This window comes from Miscanthus floridulus, chromosome 14 (genome assembly GCF_019320115.1).
Source record: "Miscanthus floridulus cultivar M001 chromosome 14, ASM1932011v1, whole genome shotgun sequence".
Taxonomy (NCBI): domain Eukaryota; kingdom Viridiplantae; phylum Streptophyta; class Magnoliopsida; order Poales; family Poaceae; genus Miscanthus; species Miscanthus floridulus.
The window spans coordinates 6,692,292-6,706,989 of NC_089593.1; the positions used below are offsets into that span (position 1 = coordinate 6,692,292).

Below are 14,698 nucleotides of genomic sequence, written 5' to 3' on the forward strand. Positions count from 1 at the left end.
CGGTGAGGCCAGCGCGGGCGGGGCGGCGAGTCTAGCACCTCTGCTCGATGACGAGAGGTGGGAGAAGTTAGGAAAAAGTGGTTGACAGCTGGGTCACGTGTTAAATGCATAGTCAGCATGTCACGTCAGCGTGCAGGGTGGTTTAAGACCTGTTTGGACCTGAATGAGCCCTGAAACCAAGTTTAGAAACCTATAAACAGTATTTTAACAGTACATGGACCTAGATGACACCACACGCCAGGCTCATCGCCAAGATCCGGCAGGCGGCGAGGACGGCTCAGCAGAACAACAAGGACTGTGAGCTCCTAGCGCGCCGCGTCGACATGCTCGGCGAGCTGCTCCCACGCCTGATGCGGCAGGACCCGGAGGCCGTGCGGGCGCTGGCTGGGCTGAACGGCGCGCTGTCGGAGGCACACGAGCTCGTCATGTCCTGCCAGGGGAGGGACCGGACGTACCAGTTCTTCACGGCCTCCAGGATGGCCGACAGGTTCAGGGACGTCGAGAAGAAGATCGACTCCTACCTCTCGCTCATCCCAGCAATCGGCTACACATCTGCATAACCAGCCGTCTCGATGCAAATCACACCACCTCCAGTTCCCAATCCCTTTTCCAGCTGGTGGTATGTACGTGTTCATCTCTAAATTTCTGTGCTAGCTCTGGAACAAACACAAGTGATTACCATGGTGCTTACTGGATTGTCTTCCTATTGTTATCTTGGATCCATCCCTAGGAGCAGGAGATGGGAGCTGAGGATCGGGAGTTCACGCTGGAAACCAACAACTTCACCGTCGTGCTCAGCGACGACGCCGACACTGGCGCCAATGTGTACAAGGACAAGCTCCGCAACGGGCCTGAGGTGGCCGTGAAGCGCCTCGACCGCGCGCGGCGAGGCGCGGAGGATGCCTTCTTCAAGGAGCAGCACATCCTCTCGCCGCTCCGCCACGACCACATCACCCGCCTCCTCGGCACCTGCGCCGACGATGGGGAGCGCACCCAGTACATGCCCAACGGCTCGCTCTACGACCAACTGCACGGGCATGGCGGCTGCAGGTCGCAGCTGTCCTCGTCGTCACCGGTGACGGTGTCCTGGAAGACGCGCGTGCAGGTGCTGCTGGGCGCAGCGCGCGCCATCAAACACCTGCACTGCCACGCTGTGCCGCTCATCAGCCATGGCAACGTCGCCTCCTCCAACGTCCTGCTGGACGTCACCTGGGCGCCGCGCCTGTCCGGCTTCGGCTTGTCGGTGTGCCGGGCCGCGGGCGTCGGGCGTGGACTCCCAGGCCGTGGAGGTAGCCGGCGCTGCGTTGCACGGAGGGTACGCCGACCCGGAGTACTTCAGCACGGGCCGCATAAGGTCAGCGAGCGACGTGTACGGCCTCGGCGTGGTGATGCTGAGGTGCTGACGGGGCAGCCCCCTGTGTTGAGTGTCTGGGACGAACGTGGTGGCCATGACCTTGGTGTCGTTCGCGCTGCCGACCAGCCAGGCCGGCACGCTCCGAGACATGCTCGACAGGCGTCCAGCGCCGCAGCCGGTGACGTGGCAGCAGATCCAGCCGCTGCAGCTGGTGGCCAACACGGCGGCTCGTTGTCTGTGCCTGCATGGGGATAGCCGCCCGGCCATATCAGACGTTGTCGCCAACAGATATATACACTACTATTTGGACTCAGGGGTTCCGAGCTCCTAAAACTTTAGTTCCTAAAAGTTTTAGGCAGCTTTTTAAAATCTTCTAAAAGAGTGTTTGATTGTACCTCCTAAAACTGACTAAAAGCAATAAATGTTGTTGAACAAAGACACTTTTATCCTTCTTTAGGAGAGAGAGAGGGGGGAGAGAGCAATAAATGAGGGGTAGTGGGGTCCAGGAAGGACTTTAGGAGGTTTTAGCAGGGGTGAAGCTCCTAAAGAAAAACCAGCCTCCTAAAACTTTTAGAAGGTTTTAGGAGAGGGTGTTTGGTTCTTTAGACAGATTCTATTTAGATTTTAGCTCCTAAAGTTTTTAGGAGATGTAACCAAACAGGGCCTTAATTTGTTTCTTCGTAATAATAACAAATCAAAAAATAAATCTGTTTAATAAACAGGGGTGGTGATATCTATTGTAAGTGGCGCTGGTGGAGATGGCTATGCGCTGGTCCTGGACGCCACCACGTTCCAAGAGACTGCGCGCGTCAGGTTCCCATATGTCCTCCCCTACGGCTTCCACGGTTGCTGGATTCCCCGTCATCAAAATTAATAAATGGAGCTTTAAAAACAGGGTTAAGTCCAATTTACATCCTCCAACTTGCAGCAAAGTTCGGATTTCAACCTCGAACTTCAAAATCGGACAACTTTGGCCCTCCAACTCTCGAAAAAGTTAACTCTCAGCTGGGCGGTTTCGCGGGTGAACAGTAACTTTTAATATTTTTGGGAGCGTCGAAATTTTATATTATTTTTTCGAGCATCTTAACGTCCTCAAATGAAAAAACTCAAAACTACAAAGTTGTAGATCTCATCGAGGTCTACAATTTACATATAAAAATTATCTTCATCTGACATCGTATTGAAGGGTTTTCTATTTCTTGAAATTTGAGTCTCATCACGCGATAAAATATGGTGCTGAAATTTTATATTATTTTTTCGAGCATCTTACTGTCCTCAAATGAAAAAACTCAAAACTACAAAGTTGTAGATCTCATCGAGGTCTACAATTTACATATAAAAATCATCTTCATCCGACATCGTATTAAAGAGTTTTCTATTTTTTGAAATTTGAGTCTCATCACGCGACAAAATTGTTTCACGCGTGATGAGACTCAAATTTCAAAAAATAGAAAACCCTTCAATACGATGTCGGATGAAGATAATTTTTATATGTAAATTGTAGACCTCGATGAGATCTACAACTTTGTAGTTTTGAGTTTTTTCATTTGATGACAGTAAGATGCTCGAAAAAATAATATAAAATTTCAGCGCCATATTTTATCGCGTGATGAGACTCAAATTTCAAAAAATAGAAAACCCTTCAATACGATGTCGGATGAAGATAATTTTTATATGTAAACTGTAGACCTCGATGAGATCTACAACTTTGTAGTTTTGAGTTTTTTCATTTGAGGACGTTAAGATGCTCGAAAAAATAATATAAAATTTCGGTGCTCCAAAAAATATCAAAAGTTACTGTTCACCCACGAAACCGCCCAGAAGGTTGAAAGTTGAACTTTTTCGAGAGTTGGAGGGCCAAAGTTGTCCGGTTTTGAAGTTTGAGGTTGAAATCCGAACTTTGCTGCAAGTTGGAGGGTGTAAATTGGACTTAACCCTTAAAAACAAGACCGTACCAAGCATGTGATCATACTAGACTATTTAGTGTAGTATGTATGTCAATTATACACACATTATATGGTTGTACTTATTTTTATATATATACTGCTATGATGGCAATATAACACAGCATATATACTAAAAATATATGGGCTCCATTAAAATTTTTCACATAGCCATATTTGAAGTATCTTAAAATAAGCATATATAAACACACACACACATATATACATATATATATATATATATATATATATATATATATATATATATATATATATATATATATATATATATATATATATATAAGTACTGCTCCCCGTGGGCGCGCCTCCTACGCCATGTGCGACCTGCCGCTGTAGTCCAAGGGCCGAGGTGGCTCGGCTACGTTGGTGGTGCCCGTCTACGTATACACGTAGGCCTTCGCGGCGACGATGGCATACAGAATCCTCTGCTGGCAGGTGAGGGCAAAGTAGAGCTGCAGGTCTCAGAAGTAGGGATATCCGATCCTTCCTCTCTTTTGCACTATGTAGAAAAACGTTTTTAGAGGTGGCTGGTAATTCTCTGCAGGAGCGGTTTTGCCAGCCGCCCCTATGTAAGGGTGGCTAAAAAATCACTGATTTGTAGGGGCGGTTCCCAGGCCGCCCCTACAAATCGATTTGTAGGGGCGGCTGGATATTGAGCCGCCCCTATAAATCAATTTCTAGAAACCACGAAAAAGGGTAAAAAATAGTAAAATTTTTTTTAACCGAGGAGGTCCCCACCGACAGTCACACACACCCTCACTCTATGGTTGCAGCATTTTTCATGATTTTTGCACACTTTGCGCCGACCGGGATTCGAATCGGCGACCTCTCTCTCACGCTCCATCTCCTCTACCACTACACCTCACATTCACTTGTGTCCACAATCTATTTTATTCCCCATGTATTATACAAAACTGAGCATAAATTAATTGTTTGAGGCCCTAAACTAATTCAAATGAAAAAGTTGTCAACTACGAAGTTTTATAACTTTTCGAGATCTACAACTTTTATTTTGGTAGTTTCTCCATCCGAGGTCACTTACAAAATTTGAATTTTAAATTTGAGAAATTCGAACGTAGTTTTCCATGACAAGGTGGTTTCAAATGAGAAAGTTATCAACTACAAAGTTTCATAACTTTTCAAGATCTATAACTTTTATTTTTACTGTTTGTCCATCTGAGGTCGTTTAAAAAATTTAAATTTCAAATTTTTGGAAATTCAAACGTAGTTTTTCTTGACAAGATGATTTCAACTGAAAAAGTTGTCAACTACAAAGTTTCATAACTTTTCGAGATCTATAACTTTTATTTTGGTTGTTTCTCCATCCGAGGTCGTTTATAAAATTTAAATTTTAAATTTTAGAAATTCAAATGTAATTTTCCTTGACAAGATGATTTCAAATTAAAAAGTTATCAACTATAGAGTTTCATAACTTTCCGAGATCTACAACTTCTATTTTGATCATTTATTCATCCGACATAGTGGTAGTAACATTGTTCACAAATGTTACATATCCCTCTTATTGTTTATGAAACTATAAGAGAGATATGTAAATTTTATGAACAATGTTATTATCACTTTATCGGATAAAGAAATGACCAAAATAAAACTTGTAGATCTTGATAAGTTATGCAACTTCTATGTTCATGATTTTTTTTATTTGAAATCAATTAGTCTTCTAAAATAACGTTTGGCCTTCTCTATGTGCTCCTCTAGATATTGTTCCTCTTTTGCCCCTCTCTTTTTTTCTATTTTTTGGGCTGTCGTTGTTTTTTGAGAAATTTTAACTTTTTATTTTTATTTTTTTGATATTTTTTCTTCACTTAGGAGCACAAAAGAAGTAACCACAGAAAATATGAGCTCAAACAAGTGAAAGACGTGGCCTATGGAAATTTCAGAAGACGTGCTCAAAATCGACAAAAAGCTTGTGACCACGAAAAGATGATCTTGTGACCAGTTTTTGACCAATTTAAAATTCTCCGACCCCGACAAGGCGGGAATGGACGGATCCGAAATTTTTTTCTGATCGATTTTGATATATGGAACGTCAAAATCGGAGTTCGTATGCGAAAACTAGACCAGTTTTAAGAATTGGCTCCGAATTAGAGGACAAAACGGGAACAATAATTTTAAACAGTATTTTCAAGTAGTAAATGATTTCAACTGAAAAAGTTGTCAACTACAAAGTTTCATAACTTTTCAAGATCTACAACTTTTATTTTGATTGTTTCTTCATCCAAGGTCGTTTACAAAATTTGAATTTTAGTACTTACTTTTTTAATATTTGGCGTCCATTTGTAGAGGCACTTCAATATTGAGCTGCCCCTATAAATCAATTTATAGGGACGGCTAGATATTAAGCCGCTCCTACAAATTGATTTGTAGGGGCGGCTGGATATCCAGCCGCCCCTACAAATCGGGCCATTTGTAGGGGCGACTGATAACACCGGCCGCCCCTACAAATTCATTTGTACGGGCGGCTCATTTGGCAACCATTTGTAGGGACGGCTCTATCACCAGTCGCCCCTATAAAAAATTCATCCCGTTGCTAAAAACGTTTTTTACGTAGTGTTGGGCCATTGGTTTATTTTCCTTAGTATTTTTGTTTCATGATTCAAAGGTTACAACTAATCTGCAGAGCGAGCCAGCACACCATTTTCTCAAACCGTTGGCCCCTAAAGTAGGCACCTCGATTGCTTCCTAAGCATCGGATCAATTTTTTCCTAATGATGGTCACCTTTAGTGCTTTAAATTTCTAAAATTTCTTCTGATTCGATGTTGATTTCTATGCCCGTGCTAGGAATACCTATAGGGAACATTCTATTTTAGGAGTTTGGGTGACAAAGATAACTCTCCTCTCTATCTCTATATATTTTCTTGGCCGCTTTGGAGTCTCTGAGCTCGTAATAATCCTTCCAGATTGGTAGCTAGGAAGAAGAAGAACAATACCCCAATCACAGTTCATGTGTGAAGTAACTAATTGAATTGAGGGAACCATCCAACGCTGCCCTTCGCCTGGCCGTTCAGTCCTCGGGCATTGGACGCTTTCCTCCTCTGCTGCCTTGCACCGGACCTGAGTCCTTTCAAGCAGTGATCAAGCATCATGATAGTGGCACTGATGGAGGAGATCACTGAGGGTGAGGGGGTGCTCCTAGGATAGGATGACCCAAGAGCCTCAACCGGCCATGGATTGAGGGCACCTTCATCGGTTATTGTCTAGATGATGTCCTCCCGAGCGCTTCTATGAGTTCATCTTCAACCTCTCCTTGGTTGTGGTTGTTGCGTTTCCTTGTAAGTCTCTCCTTCCTCGAAGTCTACCATGGAGCTCCCTAGCCTCTCCCTAGATCTCAAGGTTTAGGAAGATGTTTGGTGCAAGTTTGGGGTTCCAATCTCTTGGCCTGGTCTAGGGGATTGCCCTTTCACCCTGTTTGTTGCCTTCGGGCGTTGTAAGTTTCGCCTTTCCCCAGCCTCCGTTAGTTTGATAGTCCAATCCACCATTGGCGGTGATGCTCATTATTTTCATGTCTCTCTCCTTGCGGATAGAGTTTTTAAGCTCTCTTTGTGTCCACCAGAGTGGTGGTCTTTTTGTGCTCAAGCTTGCTTCGTTTGACTGTGATCTCTTCAAGCTCTAGTTCCATCTTTGGGGCAATGGTGGTTCGAATTGGCAGCGTGAGCTTGCTCTCTTCAACAAAGGAGAGGACTCTGCTTATCATTCAATCGGTTCAAAATCTTCCATGAAGAAATCTTATGCCGAGGTCCTTCATGCTCCACCTCTTTCGGGTGCCAACCTTGTTTCGATTGTTTCCAAACCTTCCCGTGCTTGGGTTTTTGACCGTCTACTCTTCCCTAAAGCTTTGGTCTTCGATCACCTTGATCATGGCTCTTAAAAGCTAGTCCCCAATAGAGTGTTCCTACTTCTGGTCAAAATTCTTCTTCAAATTCAAATCTTGGCGGATTACCATGTCCTCGGCTCCTCGTTGCCTCTCTCTCGGTCATTGAAGAAGACATTGCTGTAGGCCAATCAAATTCCTTGTGTGCCTCAATTGGGGGCATACGACGGTCATGTGTTCACTGCGATAGGTGGTCGACACTAGCAAAAGGAAGGTGGCTGCCTCATTCACTCCAAGTTTGCCTTTGGGACGTGCCTCTCTGCTGATTAGCCTTGTGCGTCTAGGCTGCTAATCTTCAGATCCTTTAGAAAATTTGCTCTTGCTTTTTTTCCTTGCGACTCCTAGGATGCCAAGGTTCCCGAGCCCATCATCAATGTCCCTTGGGCACTGCATGAGCCAATGACTGGTGGATCTATGGAAGCCCAAACAGTAGACGTGTGAAATATTAGGTTAGAGCCTTCTTCTTGGACGCTTGCAACCTCTCCATTGCCTTCCTCAATGGTGACTGTCGCACTAGCAATATGCTTGTGACCTGTAAGAAGCAGACGTTAAGAAAAGAGGAGAGATGGTAAGGTAGATCAAGACGAAGTTAGGGCTAGGGTTTTTCTTACATGTGCAACTGGAGCACCAGAGATGTTGATGAGACCAAGATCCATAGATCTACGATCAGAGGAGGGGGACCCTCTGGTTTCTTATTGGGGGCTACTACACCAACAAGATGCCTACGACCTACAGTTGCAAGAACAACAAGATGTTAAGGTATTAGAACTAGATCAAGATCCATGGATCAACAAGGAGAGAGGAGAGAGTTCAGAGGGATATGGGATCAAGATGAAGTTAGGGTTCCACTTATAGCTTACCGATGCAATTGGAGCATCGGAGAGGTCGTTGAAGACCAAGATCCATAGATCTACAAGAAGAGGAAGAGGAGACAAGGTTTTGGGGCAGATCCGACGATGAGCTCATGGATCAACATCGGCCATTGCAAGGAGACTAAGAAAAATGAGGGGGATGGTTAGAGGAGAGAGGAGGCGACTATATATAGTCAAAATTGGTGGTTTTGGCCGTCGTAGTGGTAGATCTGGTGGCCAAAGATGAAGACAGAGGAAGGAGTCATAGCTAGGAGCCAAATGGAGCTGTGAAGGTAGGAGTAGTTGAGGGAGTAGGCAAGCAACTATGGTGTGGGGCACTAGGTTAGGCAGGAGAGGCTGGGAGGGGACTAGGCCGTGCAGGGTGGGTTATGTGGCTGTCGGGGTAGCAGGCTGGGGTCATACCCACCATTAGGTCGTGTAAGCCATACCATGCTGAGGGGAGCGGCCCAGGCAAGGCCGCGCCATAGTGAGGCTAGGCCATGCCTTGGCTAGGGCAAAACCCTGAGCCATGGGCCATGTTGTTGGGTTGCGGTACCTTTATCCAACTATAGTGGACCCTAGGTTCCACCATGGGCCCCTTGGCCAAAGTGTGCATGTGACCAAGGCTGCACACACCTTCGTTGAGACAAACCGTGATGGCGAGTCAAGGTGGAAAAACGTTGGCATTGAAAGCATCTAGGCCCCTAGTTGGGTTTTGGTGATTAATGACAATACAAGATTACTATGACTAACGTGTGTTTTGCAGAGGCAATTAAGTTAGGTCATAGAAATGGAGATCAATTGGGCAATCAAGGTGGTCATGCCCCTATGATGGAAATCATTTTGGTTTTCAAAGGATGGATGACAAGGTTAAGGATGACTAGTTCTAAGTGTCGATTGGAGTTGGAGAGACACTTAGAGTAGTTTAGGACTTTGTTTTTTTCTTTGGCCGTACTATTAAGGGGGGTATGGACGGGTAGCTTGACCTAGATGAGTCTAATGAGTTAGGTGTGGTGCACACTTGTCAAAACTAGCACTAGGTAGCTCCTACATATGCCTAAGATCCTTTGGAGCAAACTTCATTCACATATGATCGAGGGTTGGAAGTGAATGGAGGGTCAAATGCTGATCGGACGCTGGCTCCGGTGCGACCGGACGTTGGCCGCAGGGTCCGGTCAGTTTATTTGACCAAGGAGATTGCGTCTGGCGTGACTGGACGCTGAGTGGTCGAGTGACCAGATGCTGAGGTCCAGCGTCCGGTCAACTCTAGTAAGGTTCCAGAGAAGGAATTATGTGACCGGACGCGTCCGGTCAGTACTGACCGGACCCTGGGGGTTCAGTGTCCGGTCGAGTACTATAAGGTTCCAGTGAGGGATATTTGCGACTGGACGTGTCCGGTCAGTGGTGATCGGACCCTGCCAGCGTCTAGACAACACTTAAACACTAGTGTGCGGGTTGAACTGACCGGAGCGTCCGGTCAACATGACCGGAGTGTCCGGTCACCCGTAGAGGCACATAACGGTTCGTTTTTCAGCCTATGTTATAAATAGAAGCTCCACTCGTGTGTGGAGTCACTTTTGCTCATTCCAACAGCTGATAAACATGTTTGTGAGTGCCAAGAAGAGCAAGGTCCTAGTGAGGTGATTGAGATTTGAGAATCCAATAGAGAAGCCTCATTAGTAAAGCAAGAGTAGCAAAGTGTGCATCCACCCGTCTCCCTAGGCTTGTCGTGGTCAAGTGAGAGTTTGTGCTTGTTACTCTTGGTGATCGCCATCACCTAGACGGCTTGGTGGTGATTGGAGAGCTTGGTGATCATCCGGAGAGCTTGTGGATGACCCAACTCAAGTTGTGAGCGGTTGTGGGTGATTCACCGCGATGGAGTGTCAAAGAATCAACCCGTAGAGAGCACTTGATCCTTGCGCGGATCAAGAGGGAGCTACACCCTTGCGCGGGTGCTCCAACGAGGACTAGTGGGGAGTGGTGACTCTCCGATACCTCAGCAAAACATCGCCGTGTTCCTCTCTCTCTATTTACTTTGAGCATTTACTTTGAAAATTTACTTTGAGCAATTCAATACTTGTCTTTATATTCATAGAATTGCCATACTAGAGTAAATTTGGAACATAGGTTGCAAGTCCTTTTGTGTGTTATATTAATAGAAACACTTTTCTAGGCACAAGGGGTTAATTGGGCTAACCATAGGATTTAATTATTGCAAGAAAATTTAGAATTAGCCCAATTCACCCCCCTCTCTTGGGCATCTTGATCCTTTCAATTGGTATCAAATCCTCATGCTCGCATTTTTAAGCTTAACCGCTTAGAGCAAGATGTCTCACGGGGATGGACCTCCTCCTATCTTTGAGGGGGATGATTTTCCATATTGGAAAATTCGCATGGAGGCGTATCTAGAAGCTCTAGACGTTGGAATACTTAGAGCCGCCTCACATGGCTTCCCAAGACCTAGGAATCCCGCACAACTTCAAGGCGATGAAGTGAATATGAAAAATGGAATGCAAAGGCTCACAATACCATCTTTAGAGGCCTTTGCAAAGATGTGTTCAACCGTGTAAGGAACCACAAAGACGCCCATGCACTATGGTCAGACGTTTGTGTGCTCCATGAGGGAACAAAGAGTGAGCATGAGGAACGCTATCATCTTGTCATAAAAAAGCTCAACTCTTTTGAAACACTTCCTAAAGAATGTACTAATGAAATGTATTCATGTTTGAATATTCTTGTAGAGGAAGTTAATAGGCTTGGACTTACTCAAATGTCACCATCCGACGTTGTGAGAAAGATCTTGAGTGTGCTTCCCATTGACAAATATGGGCATATTGTGACCGTGCTACATCAAGATGATCTTTCCACCGCTACACCAACACAAATCTTAGGAAAGATCAATGCTCATGAGATGTACATGCACATCACACCTCAAGATGGCTCATCCTCTACTAAAAAGAAAGAAAAAGATTTAGCATTCAAAGCTAGTCAAGATAAGGGCAAAGCAAGACTTGAGTATGAGAGTTCAAGTGATGAAGAAGATGAAGATGAAGATATTGCTCTCATGGTGAAGAAAGCCGCCAAGATGCTAAAGAAGCTAAACAAGAGTGGCATCAAGTTTGATGGCAAGAAGAAGTTCTTCACAAGCTCTAGGAGAAAGCCAATCTTTGAAATGGATTGCTTCAATTGTGGTGAACTTGGTCATCTAGCACACCAATGCACCAAGCCCAAGAAAGACAAGTTCAAGAACAAGTTCAAGGGCAAGAAAGATGACTCAAGCAATGAAGAAGAAGATGAAAAGAAGAAGAATAAGCCAAACAAGAAGAGAGATGGCAAGAAGAGAGACTTCCACAAGAAGAAGAAGAGTGGAAAGGCCTACATTATCGATGATTGGCTCACGGACATTGATTCATCTAGTGGATCATCCGATGATGATAGTGACAATGACAAGGTGGCTGCCATAGCTATTGATCTCTCATCTTCACCGCCACCACCGCCATCATCTTCTACACACCTATGCCTTATGGCCAAGGGTGAACGCAAGGTAACTAATAATGATGATAGTAGTGATGATGAGCAAGGTAGTGATGATGATAACGATAGTGATAATGATGATGATTCACCTTCATATGATGATCTTGTTAAAATACTAAGACAATACACTAAGATCATTAGAAAGAGTAGAGCTAAAAATGAAAAACTAGATGCCAAAAATGATTCACTTTTAGCAAAATGTGATACAATAGAAAAGGCTAATGTTGAGCTTAGAGAAGCAAATGATGCTTTGTCATCCAAACTCAAAGAACTTAAATCCTCTAAGAAAGAGCTTAAAGATAAACATGATAAACTTGAGAGGGTGCACAACGAGCTCATCACTAGCCACAACAAGCTAAAAGATGAATATACAACTCTTAAGATCAATCATGATACTCTTGTTATTGCTCAAGAATTTTTACCAAATGAGCCACATGATGCTACTAACCATGTTGTTAAGATTGATATAGCCACATCATGTGATGATTTAATTGATGAGAGCATTGAGCAAGGATCTAGTGGCAAAGGCAAGCAAGTGGTTGAGTGCAATGACTATGATGAGTATGTCAAGCTCAAGCATGACAATGAAAAGCTCAAGAAAGAGTTTGAAGAGTTCAAAATCCACAACACCATTGTGCTAGAAACTCTTGATCATGATGGTGACTTGATTCTTGAAAATGAGAAGCTAAAAGAAGAAAATAAGAAACTCAAAGATGAAAGAAACAATGTTGCACTCAAGGAAGATAAAGGTAGTAATGCACTCAAGAAAGAGAACAAGAAGCTCAAGTTGGAGAAAGAGCATCTCAAGATTGGATTAAGCAAGTTTGCAAGAGGCAAGTATCTCCAAAGTGAGCTACTCATGAACACCGTCATGAAAATGGATAGAAGTGGCATTGGATATGTGGCAAATATAGAGATGAAGAAGGCTCAAGTTCAACAATAATCAAAGCCAAAGCCAAAGCCAAAGAGATGTTTTGAGTGTGGATAAGAAGGTCACTTTGCTCATGAGTGCCAAACTCCACCACCACAACCCTTGCCCAAGCATGCTAGACCCTTTGCCTTCAATGCTCACTACATGCTTAGAAAGGATTCTAGTGGAAAGATGAAAGTTATGTTCTTAGGACCTCCTAACAAGAATAGGCCTAAGAAGATTTGTGTTGCTAAGTCACTTGTTGAGAAGGTGAAGGGCCCTCAACAAGTTTGGGTTCCTAAAGCTTGAATCTCTTGTGTGTAGGTGAACTACAAGACCGGTGGAAGTCATTGGGTTATTAATAGTGGTTGCACACAACATATGACCGGTGATCCTCGTATGTTCACCTCACTTGATGAAGAAGTCGATGGACAAGAGAGAATTACATTTGGAGATAACTCAAAGGGCAAGGTTAAAGGATTGGGCAAAGTAGCAATATCAAATGATCATTCCATCTCCAATGTGCTATATGTTGCTTTATTGAGCTTCAACTTGCTATCCGTTGGACAATTGTGTGATCTTGGCTTCCAATGCTTGTTTACCGAGAAGGAGGTTGTTGTATCCAAGAAGGATGATGATCAAGTGATATTCCAAGGATTTAGATACAACAACTTATATCTAGTGGGCTTCACCATCGAAGATGCTAACTTAAAGACTTGCCTTTTTACCAAAACAACACTTGGGTGGCTATGGCATAGAAGACTTGCTCATGTTGGGATGAGCTCACTCAAGAAGCTTATGAAGAATGATTTGGTGAGAGGGTTGAAGGATGTGAAGTTTGAGAAGGACAAGCTTTGTAGTGCATGTCAAGCCGGCAAGCAAGTTGCAAATACCCATCCAACTAAAGCTTTCATGTCAACCACAAGAGTGCTTAAACTCCTTCACATGGATTTATTTGGACCAACAACATACAAGAGTTTGGGAGGAAATCTTTATTGTCTTGTGATAGTTGATGATTATTCAAGGTATACATGGGTATTCTTTCTTCATGACAAATCCAAAGTTGCATCTTGCTTCAAGAACTTTGCCAAGAGAGCACAAAATGAATTTGAAGTGAAGCTCAAGAAAATTAGAAGCGACAATGGGAAAGAATTTGACAACACAAACATTGAAACCTATTGTGATGAAGTTGGAATCAAACATGAGGTCTCCGCAACATACACTCCTCAACAAAATGGTATAGTTGAGAGAAAGAACCGGACATTGATCACTCTTGCAAGAACAATGCTAGATGAGTACAACACCCCCGAAGCTCTATGGGCAAAAGCAATCAACACCGCATGCTATGCATCCAACCGCCTATTTCTTTAAAAGTTCCATGGCAAGACTCCTTATGAGTTACTCAATGGGAAGAAGCCAAACGTCTCCTTCTTTAGGGTGTTTGGTTACAAATGCTATATCTACAAGAAGCGGCAACACCTAGGAAAGTTTCAAAGGCGTTGTGATATTGGTTTCCTTGTTGGTTACTCATCAAACTCCAAAGCATATAGAGTATTTAATCATGTCACCAGCTTGGTTGAGGAAACATATGATGTGGAATTTGATGAATCTAATGGCTCTCAAGGAGCACATGAGAATCTTGATGATGTAGGTGATGAACCATTGAGGGAGGCTATGAAGAACATTCCAGTTGGAGACATCAAGCCTAAAGATGATGAAGATGATGTACAAGTGATTGATCCACCTTCTTCATCAAGTGAGCCACAAGATGGTGAAAAAGATGGGAGAGTAGAAAATGAAGATACTCATGTTTCCCATGAGCAAATGGTGGTACAAGCACAAGATGTTGATGCTCCACAACCTCCCCCTCAAGTGGTCAATAGAAGAAATACACCTCTACAACAAGATCATCCACAAGATCTCATCATAGGGAGTCCATCAAAAGAAGTAATGACTAGATCTCAAAAACTTGCTTCATTTATTACTCATCACTCTTTTGTCTCTTGCTATGAGCCTACCAAGGTAGAAGAAGCTCTTAAGGATCCGGATTGGATCAATGCCATGCATGAAGAGTTGAACAACTTCACTCGCAATGAAGTTTGGACTCTTGAAGAGCGACCAAAAGGTGCAAGAGTCATTGGAACAAAGTGGGTGTTCCGCAACAAGCAAGATGATCAAGGTGTTGTTGTGAGGAA

At 43.8% G+C, this 14,698-nt stretch overlaps 1 pseudogene; it reads left to right on the top strand.

The window, feature by feature from the left end:
• Positions 1–224: 224 nt before the first annotated feature.
• LOC136502948 (putative serine/threonine-protein kinase-like protein CCR3) lies at positions 225–1,685 on the top strand (annotated as a pseudogene).
• Positions 1,686–14,698: the final 13,013 nt, after the last annotated feature.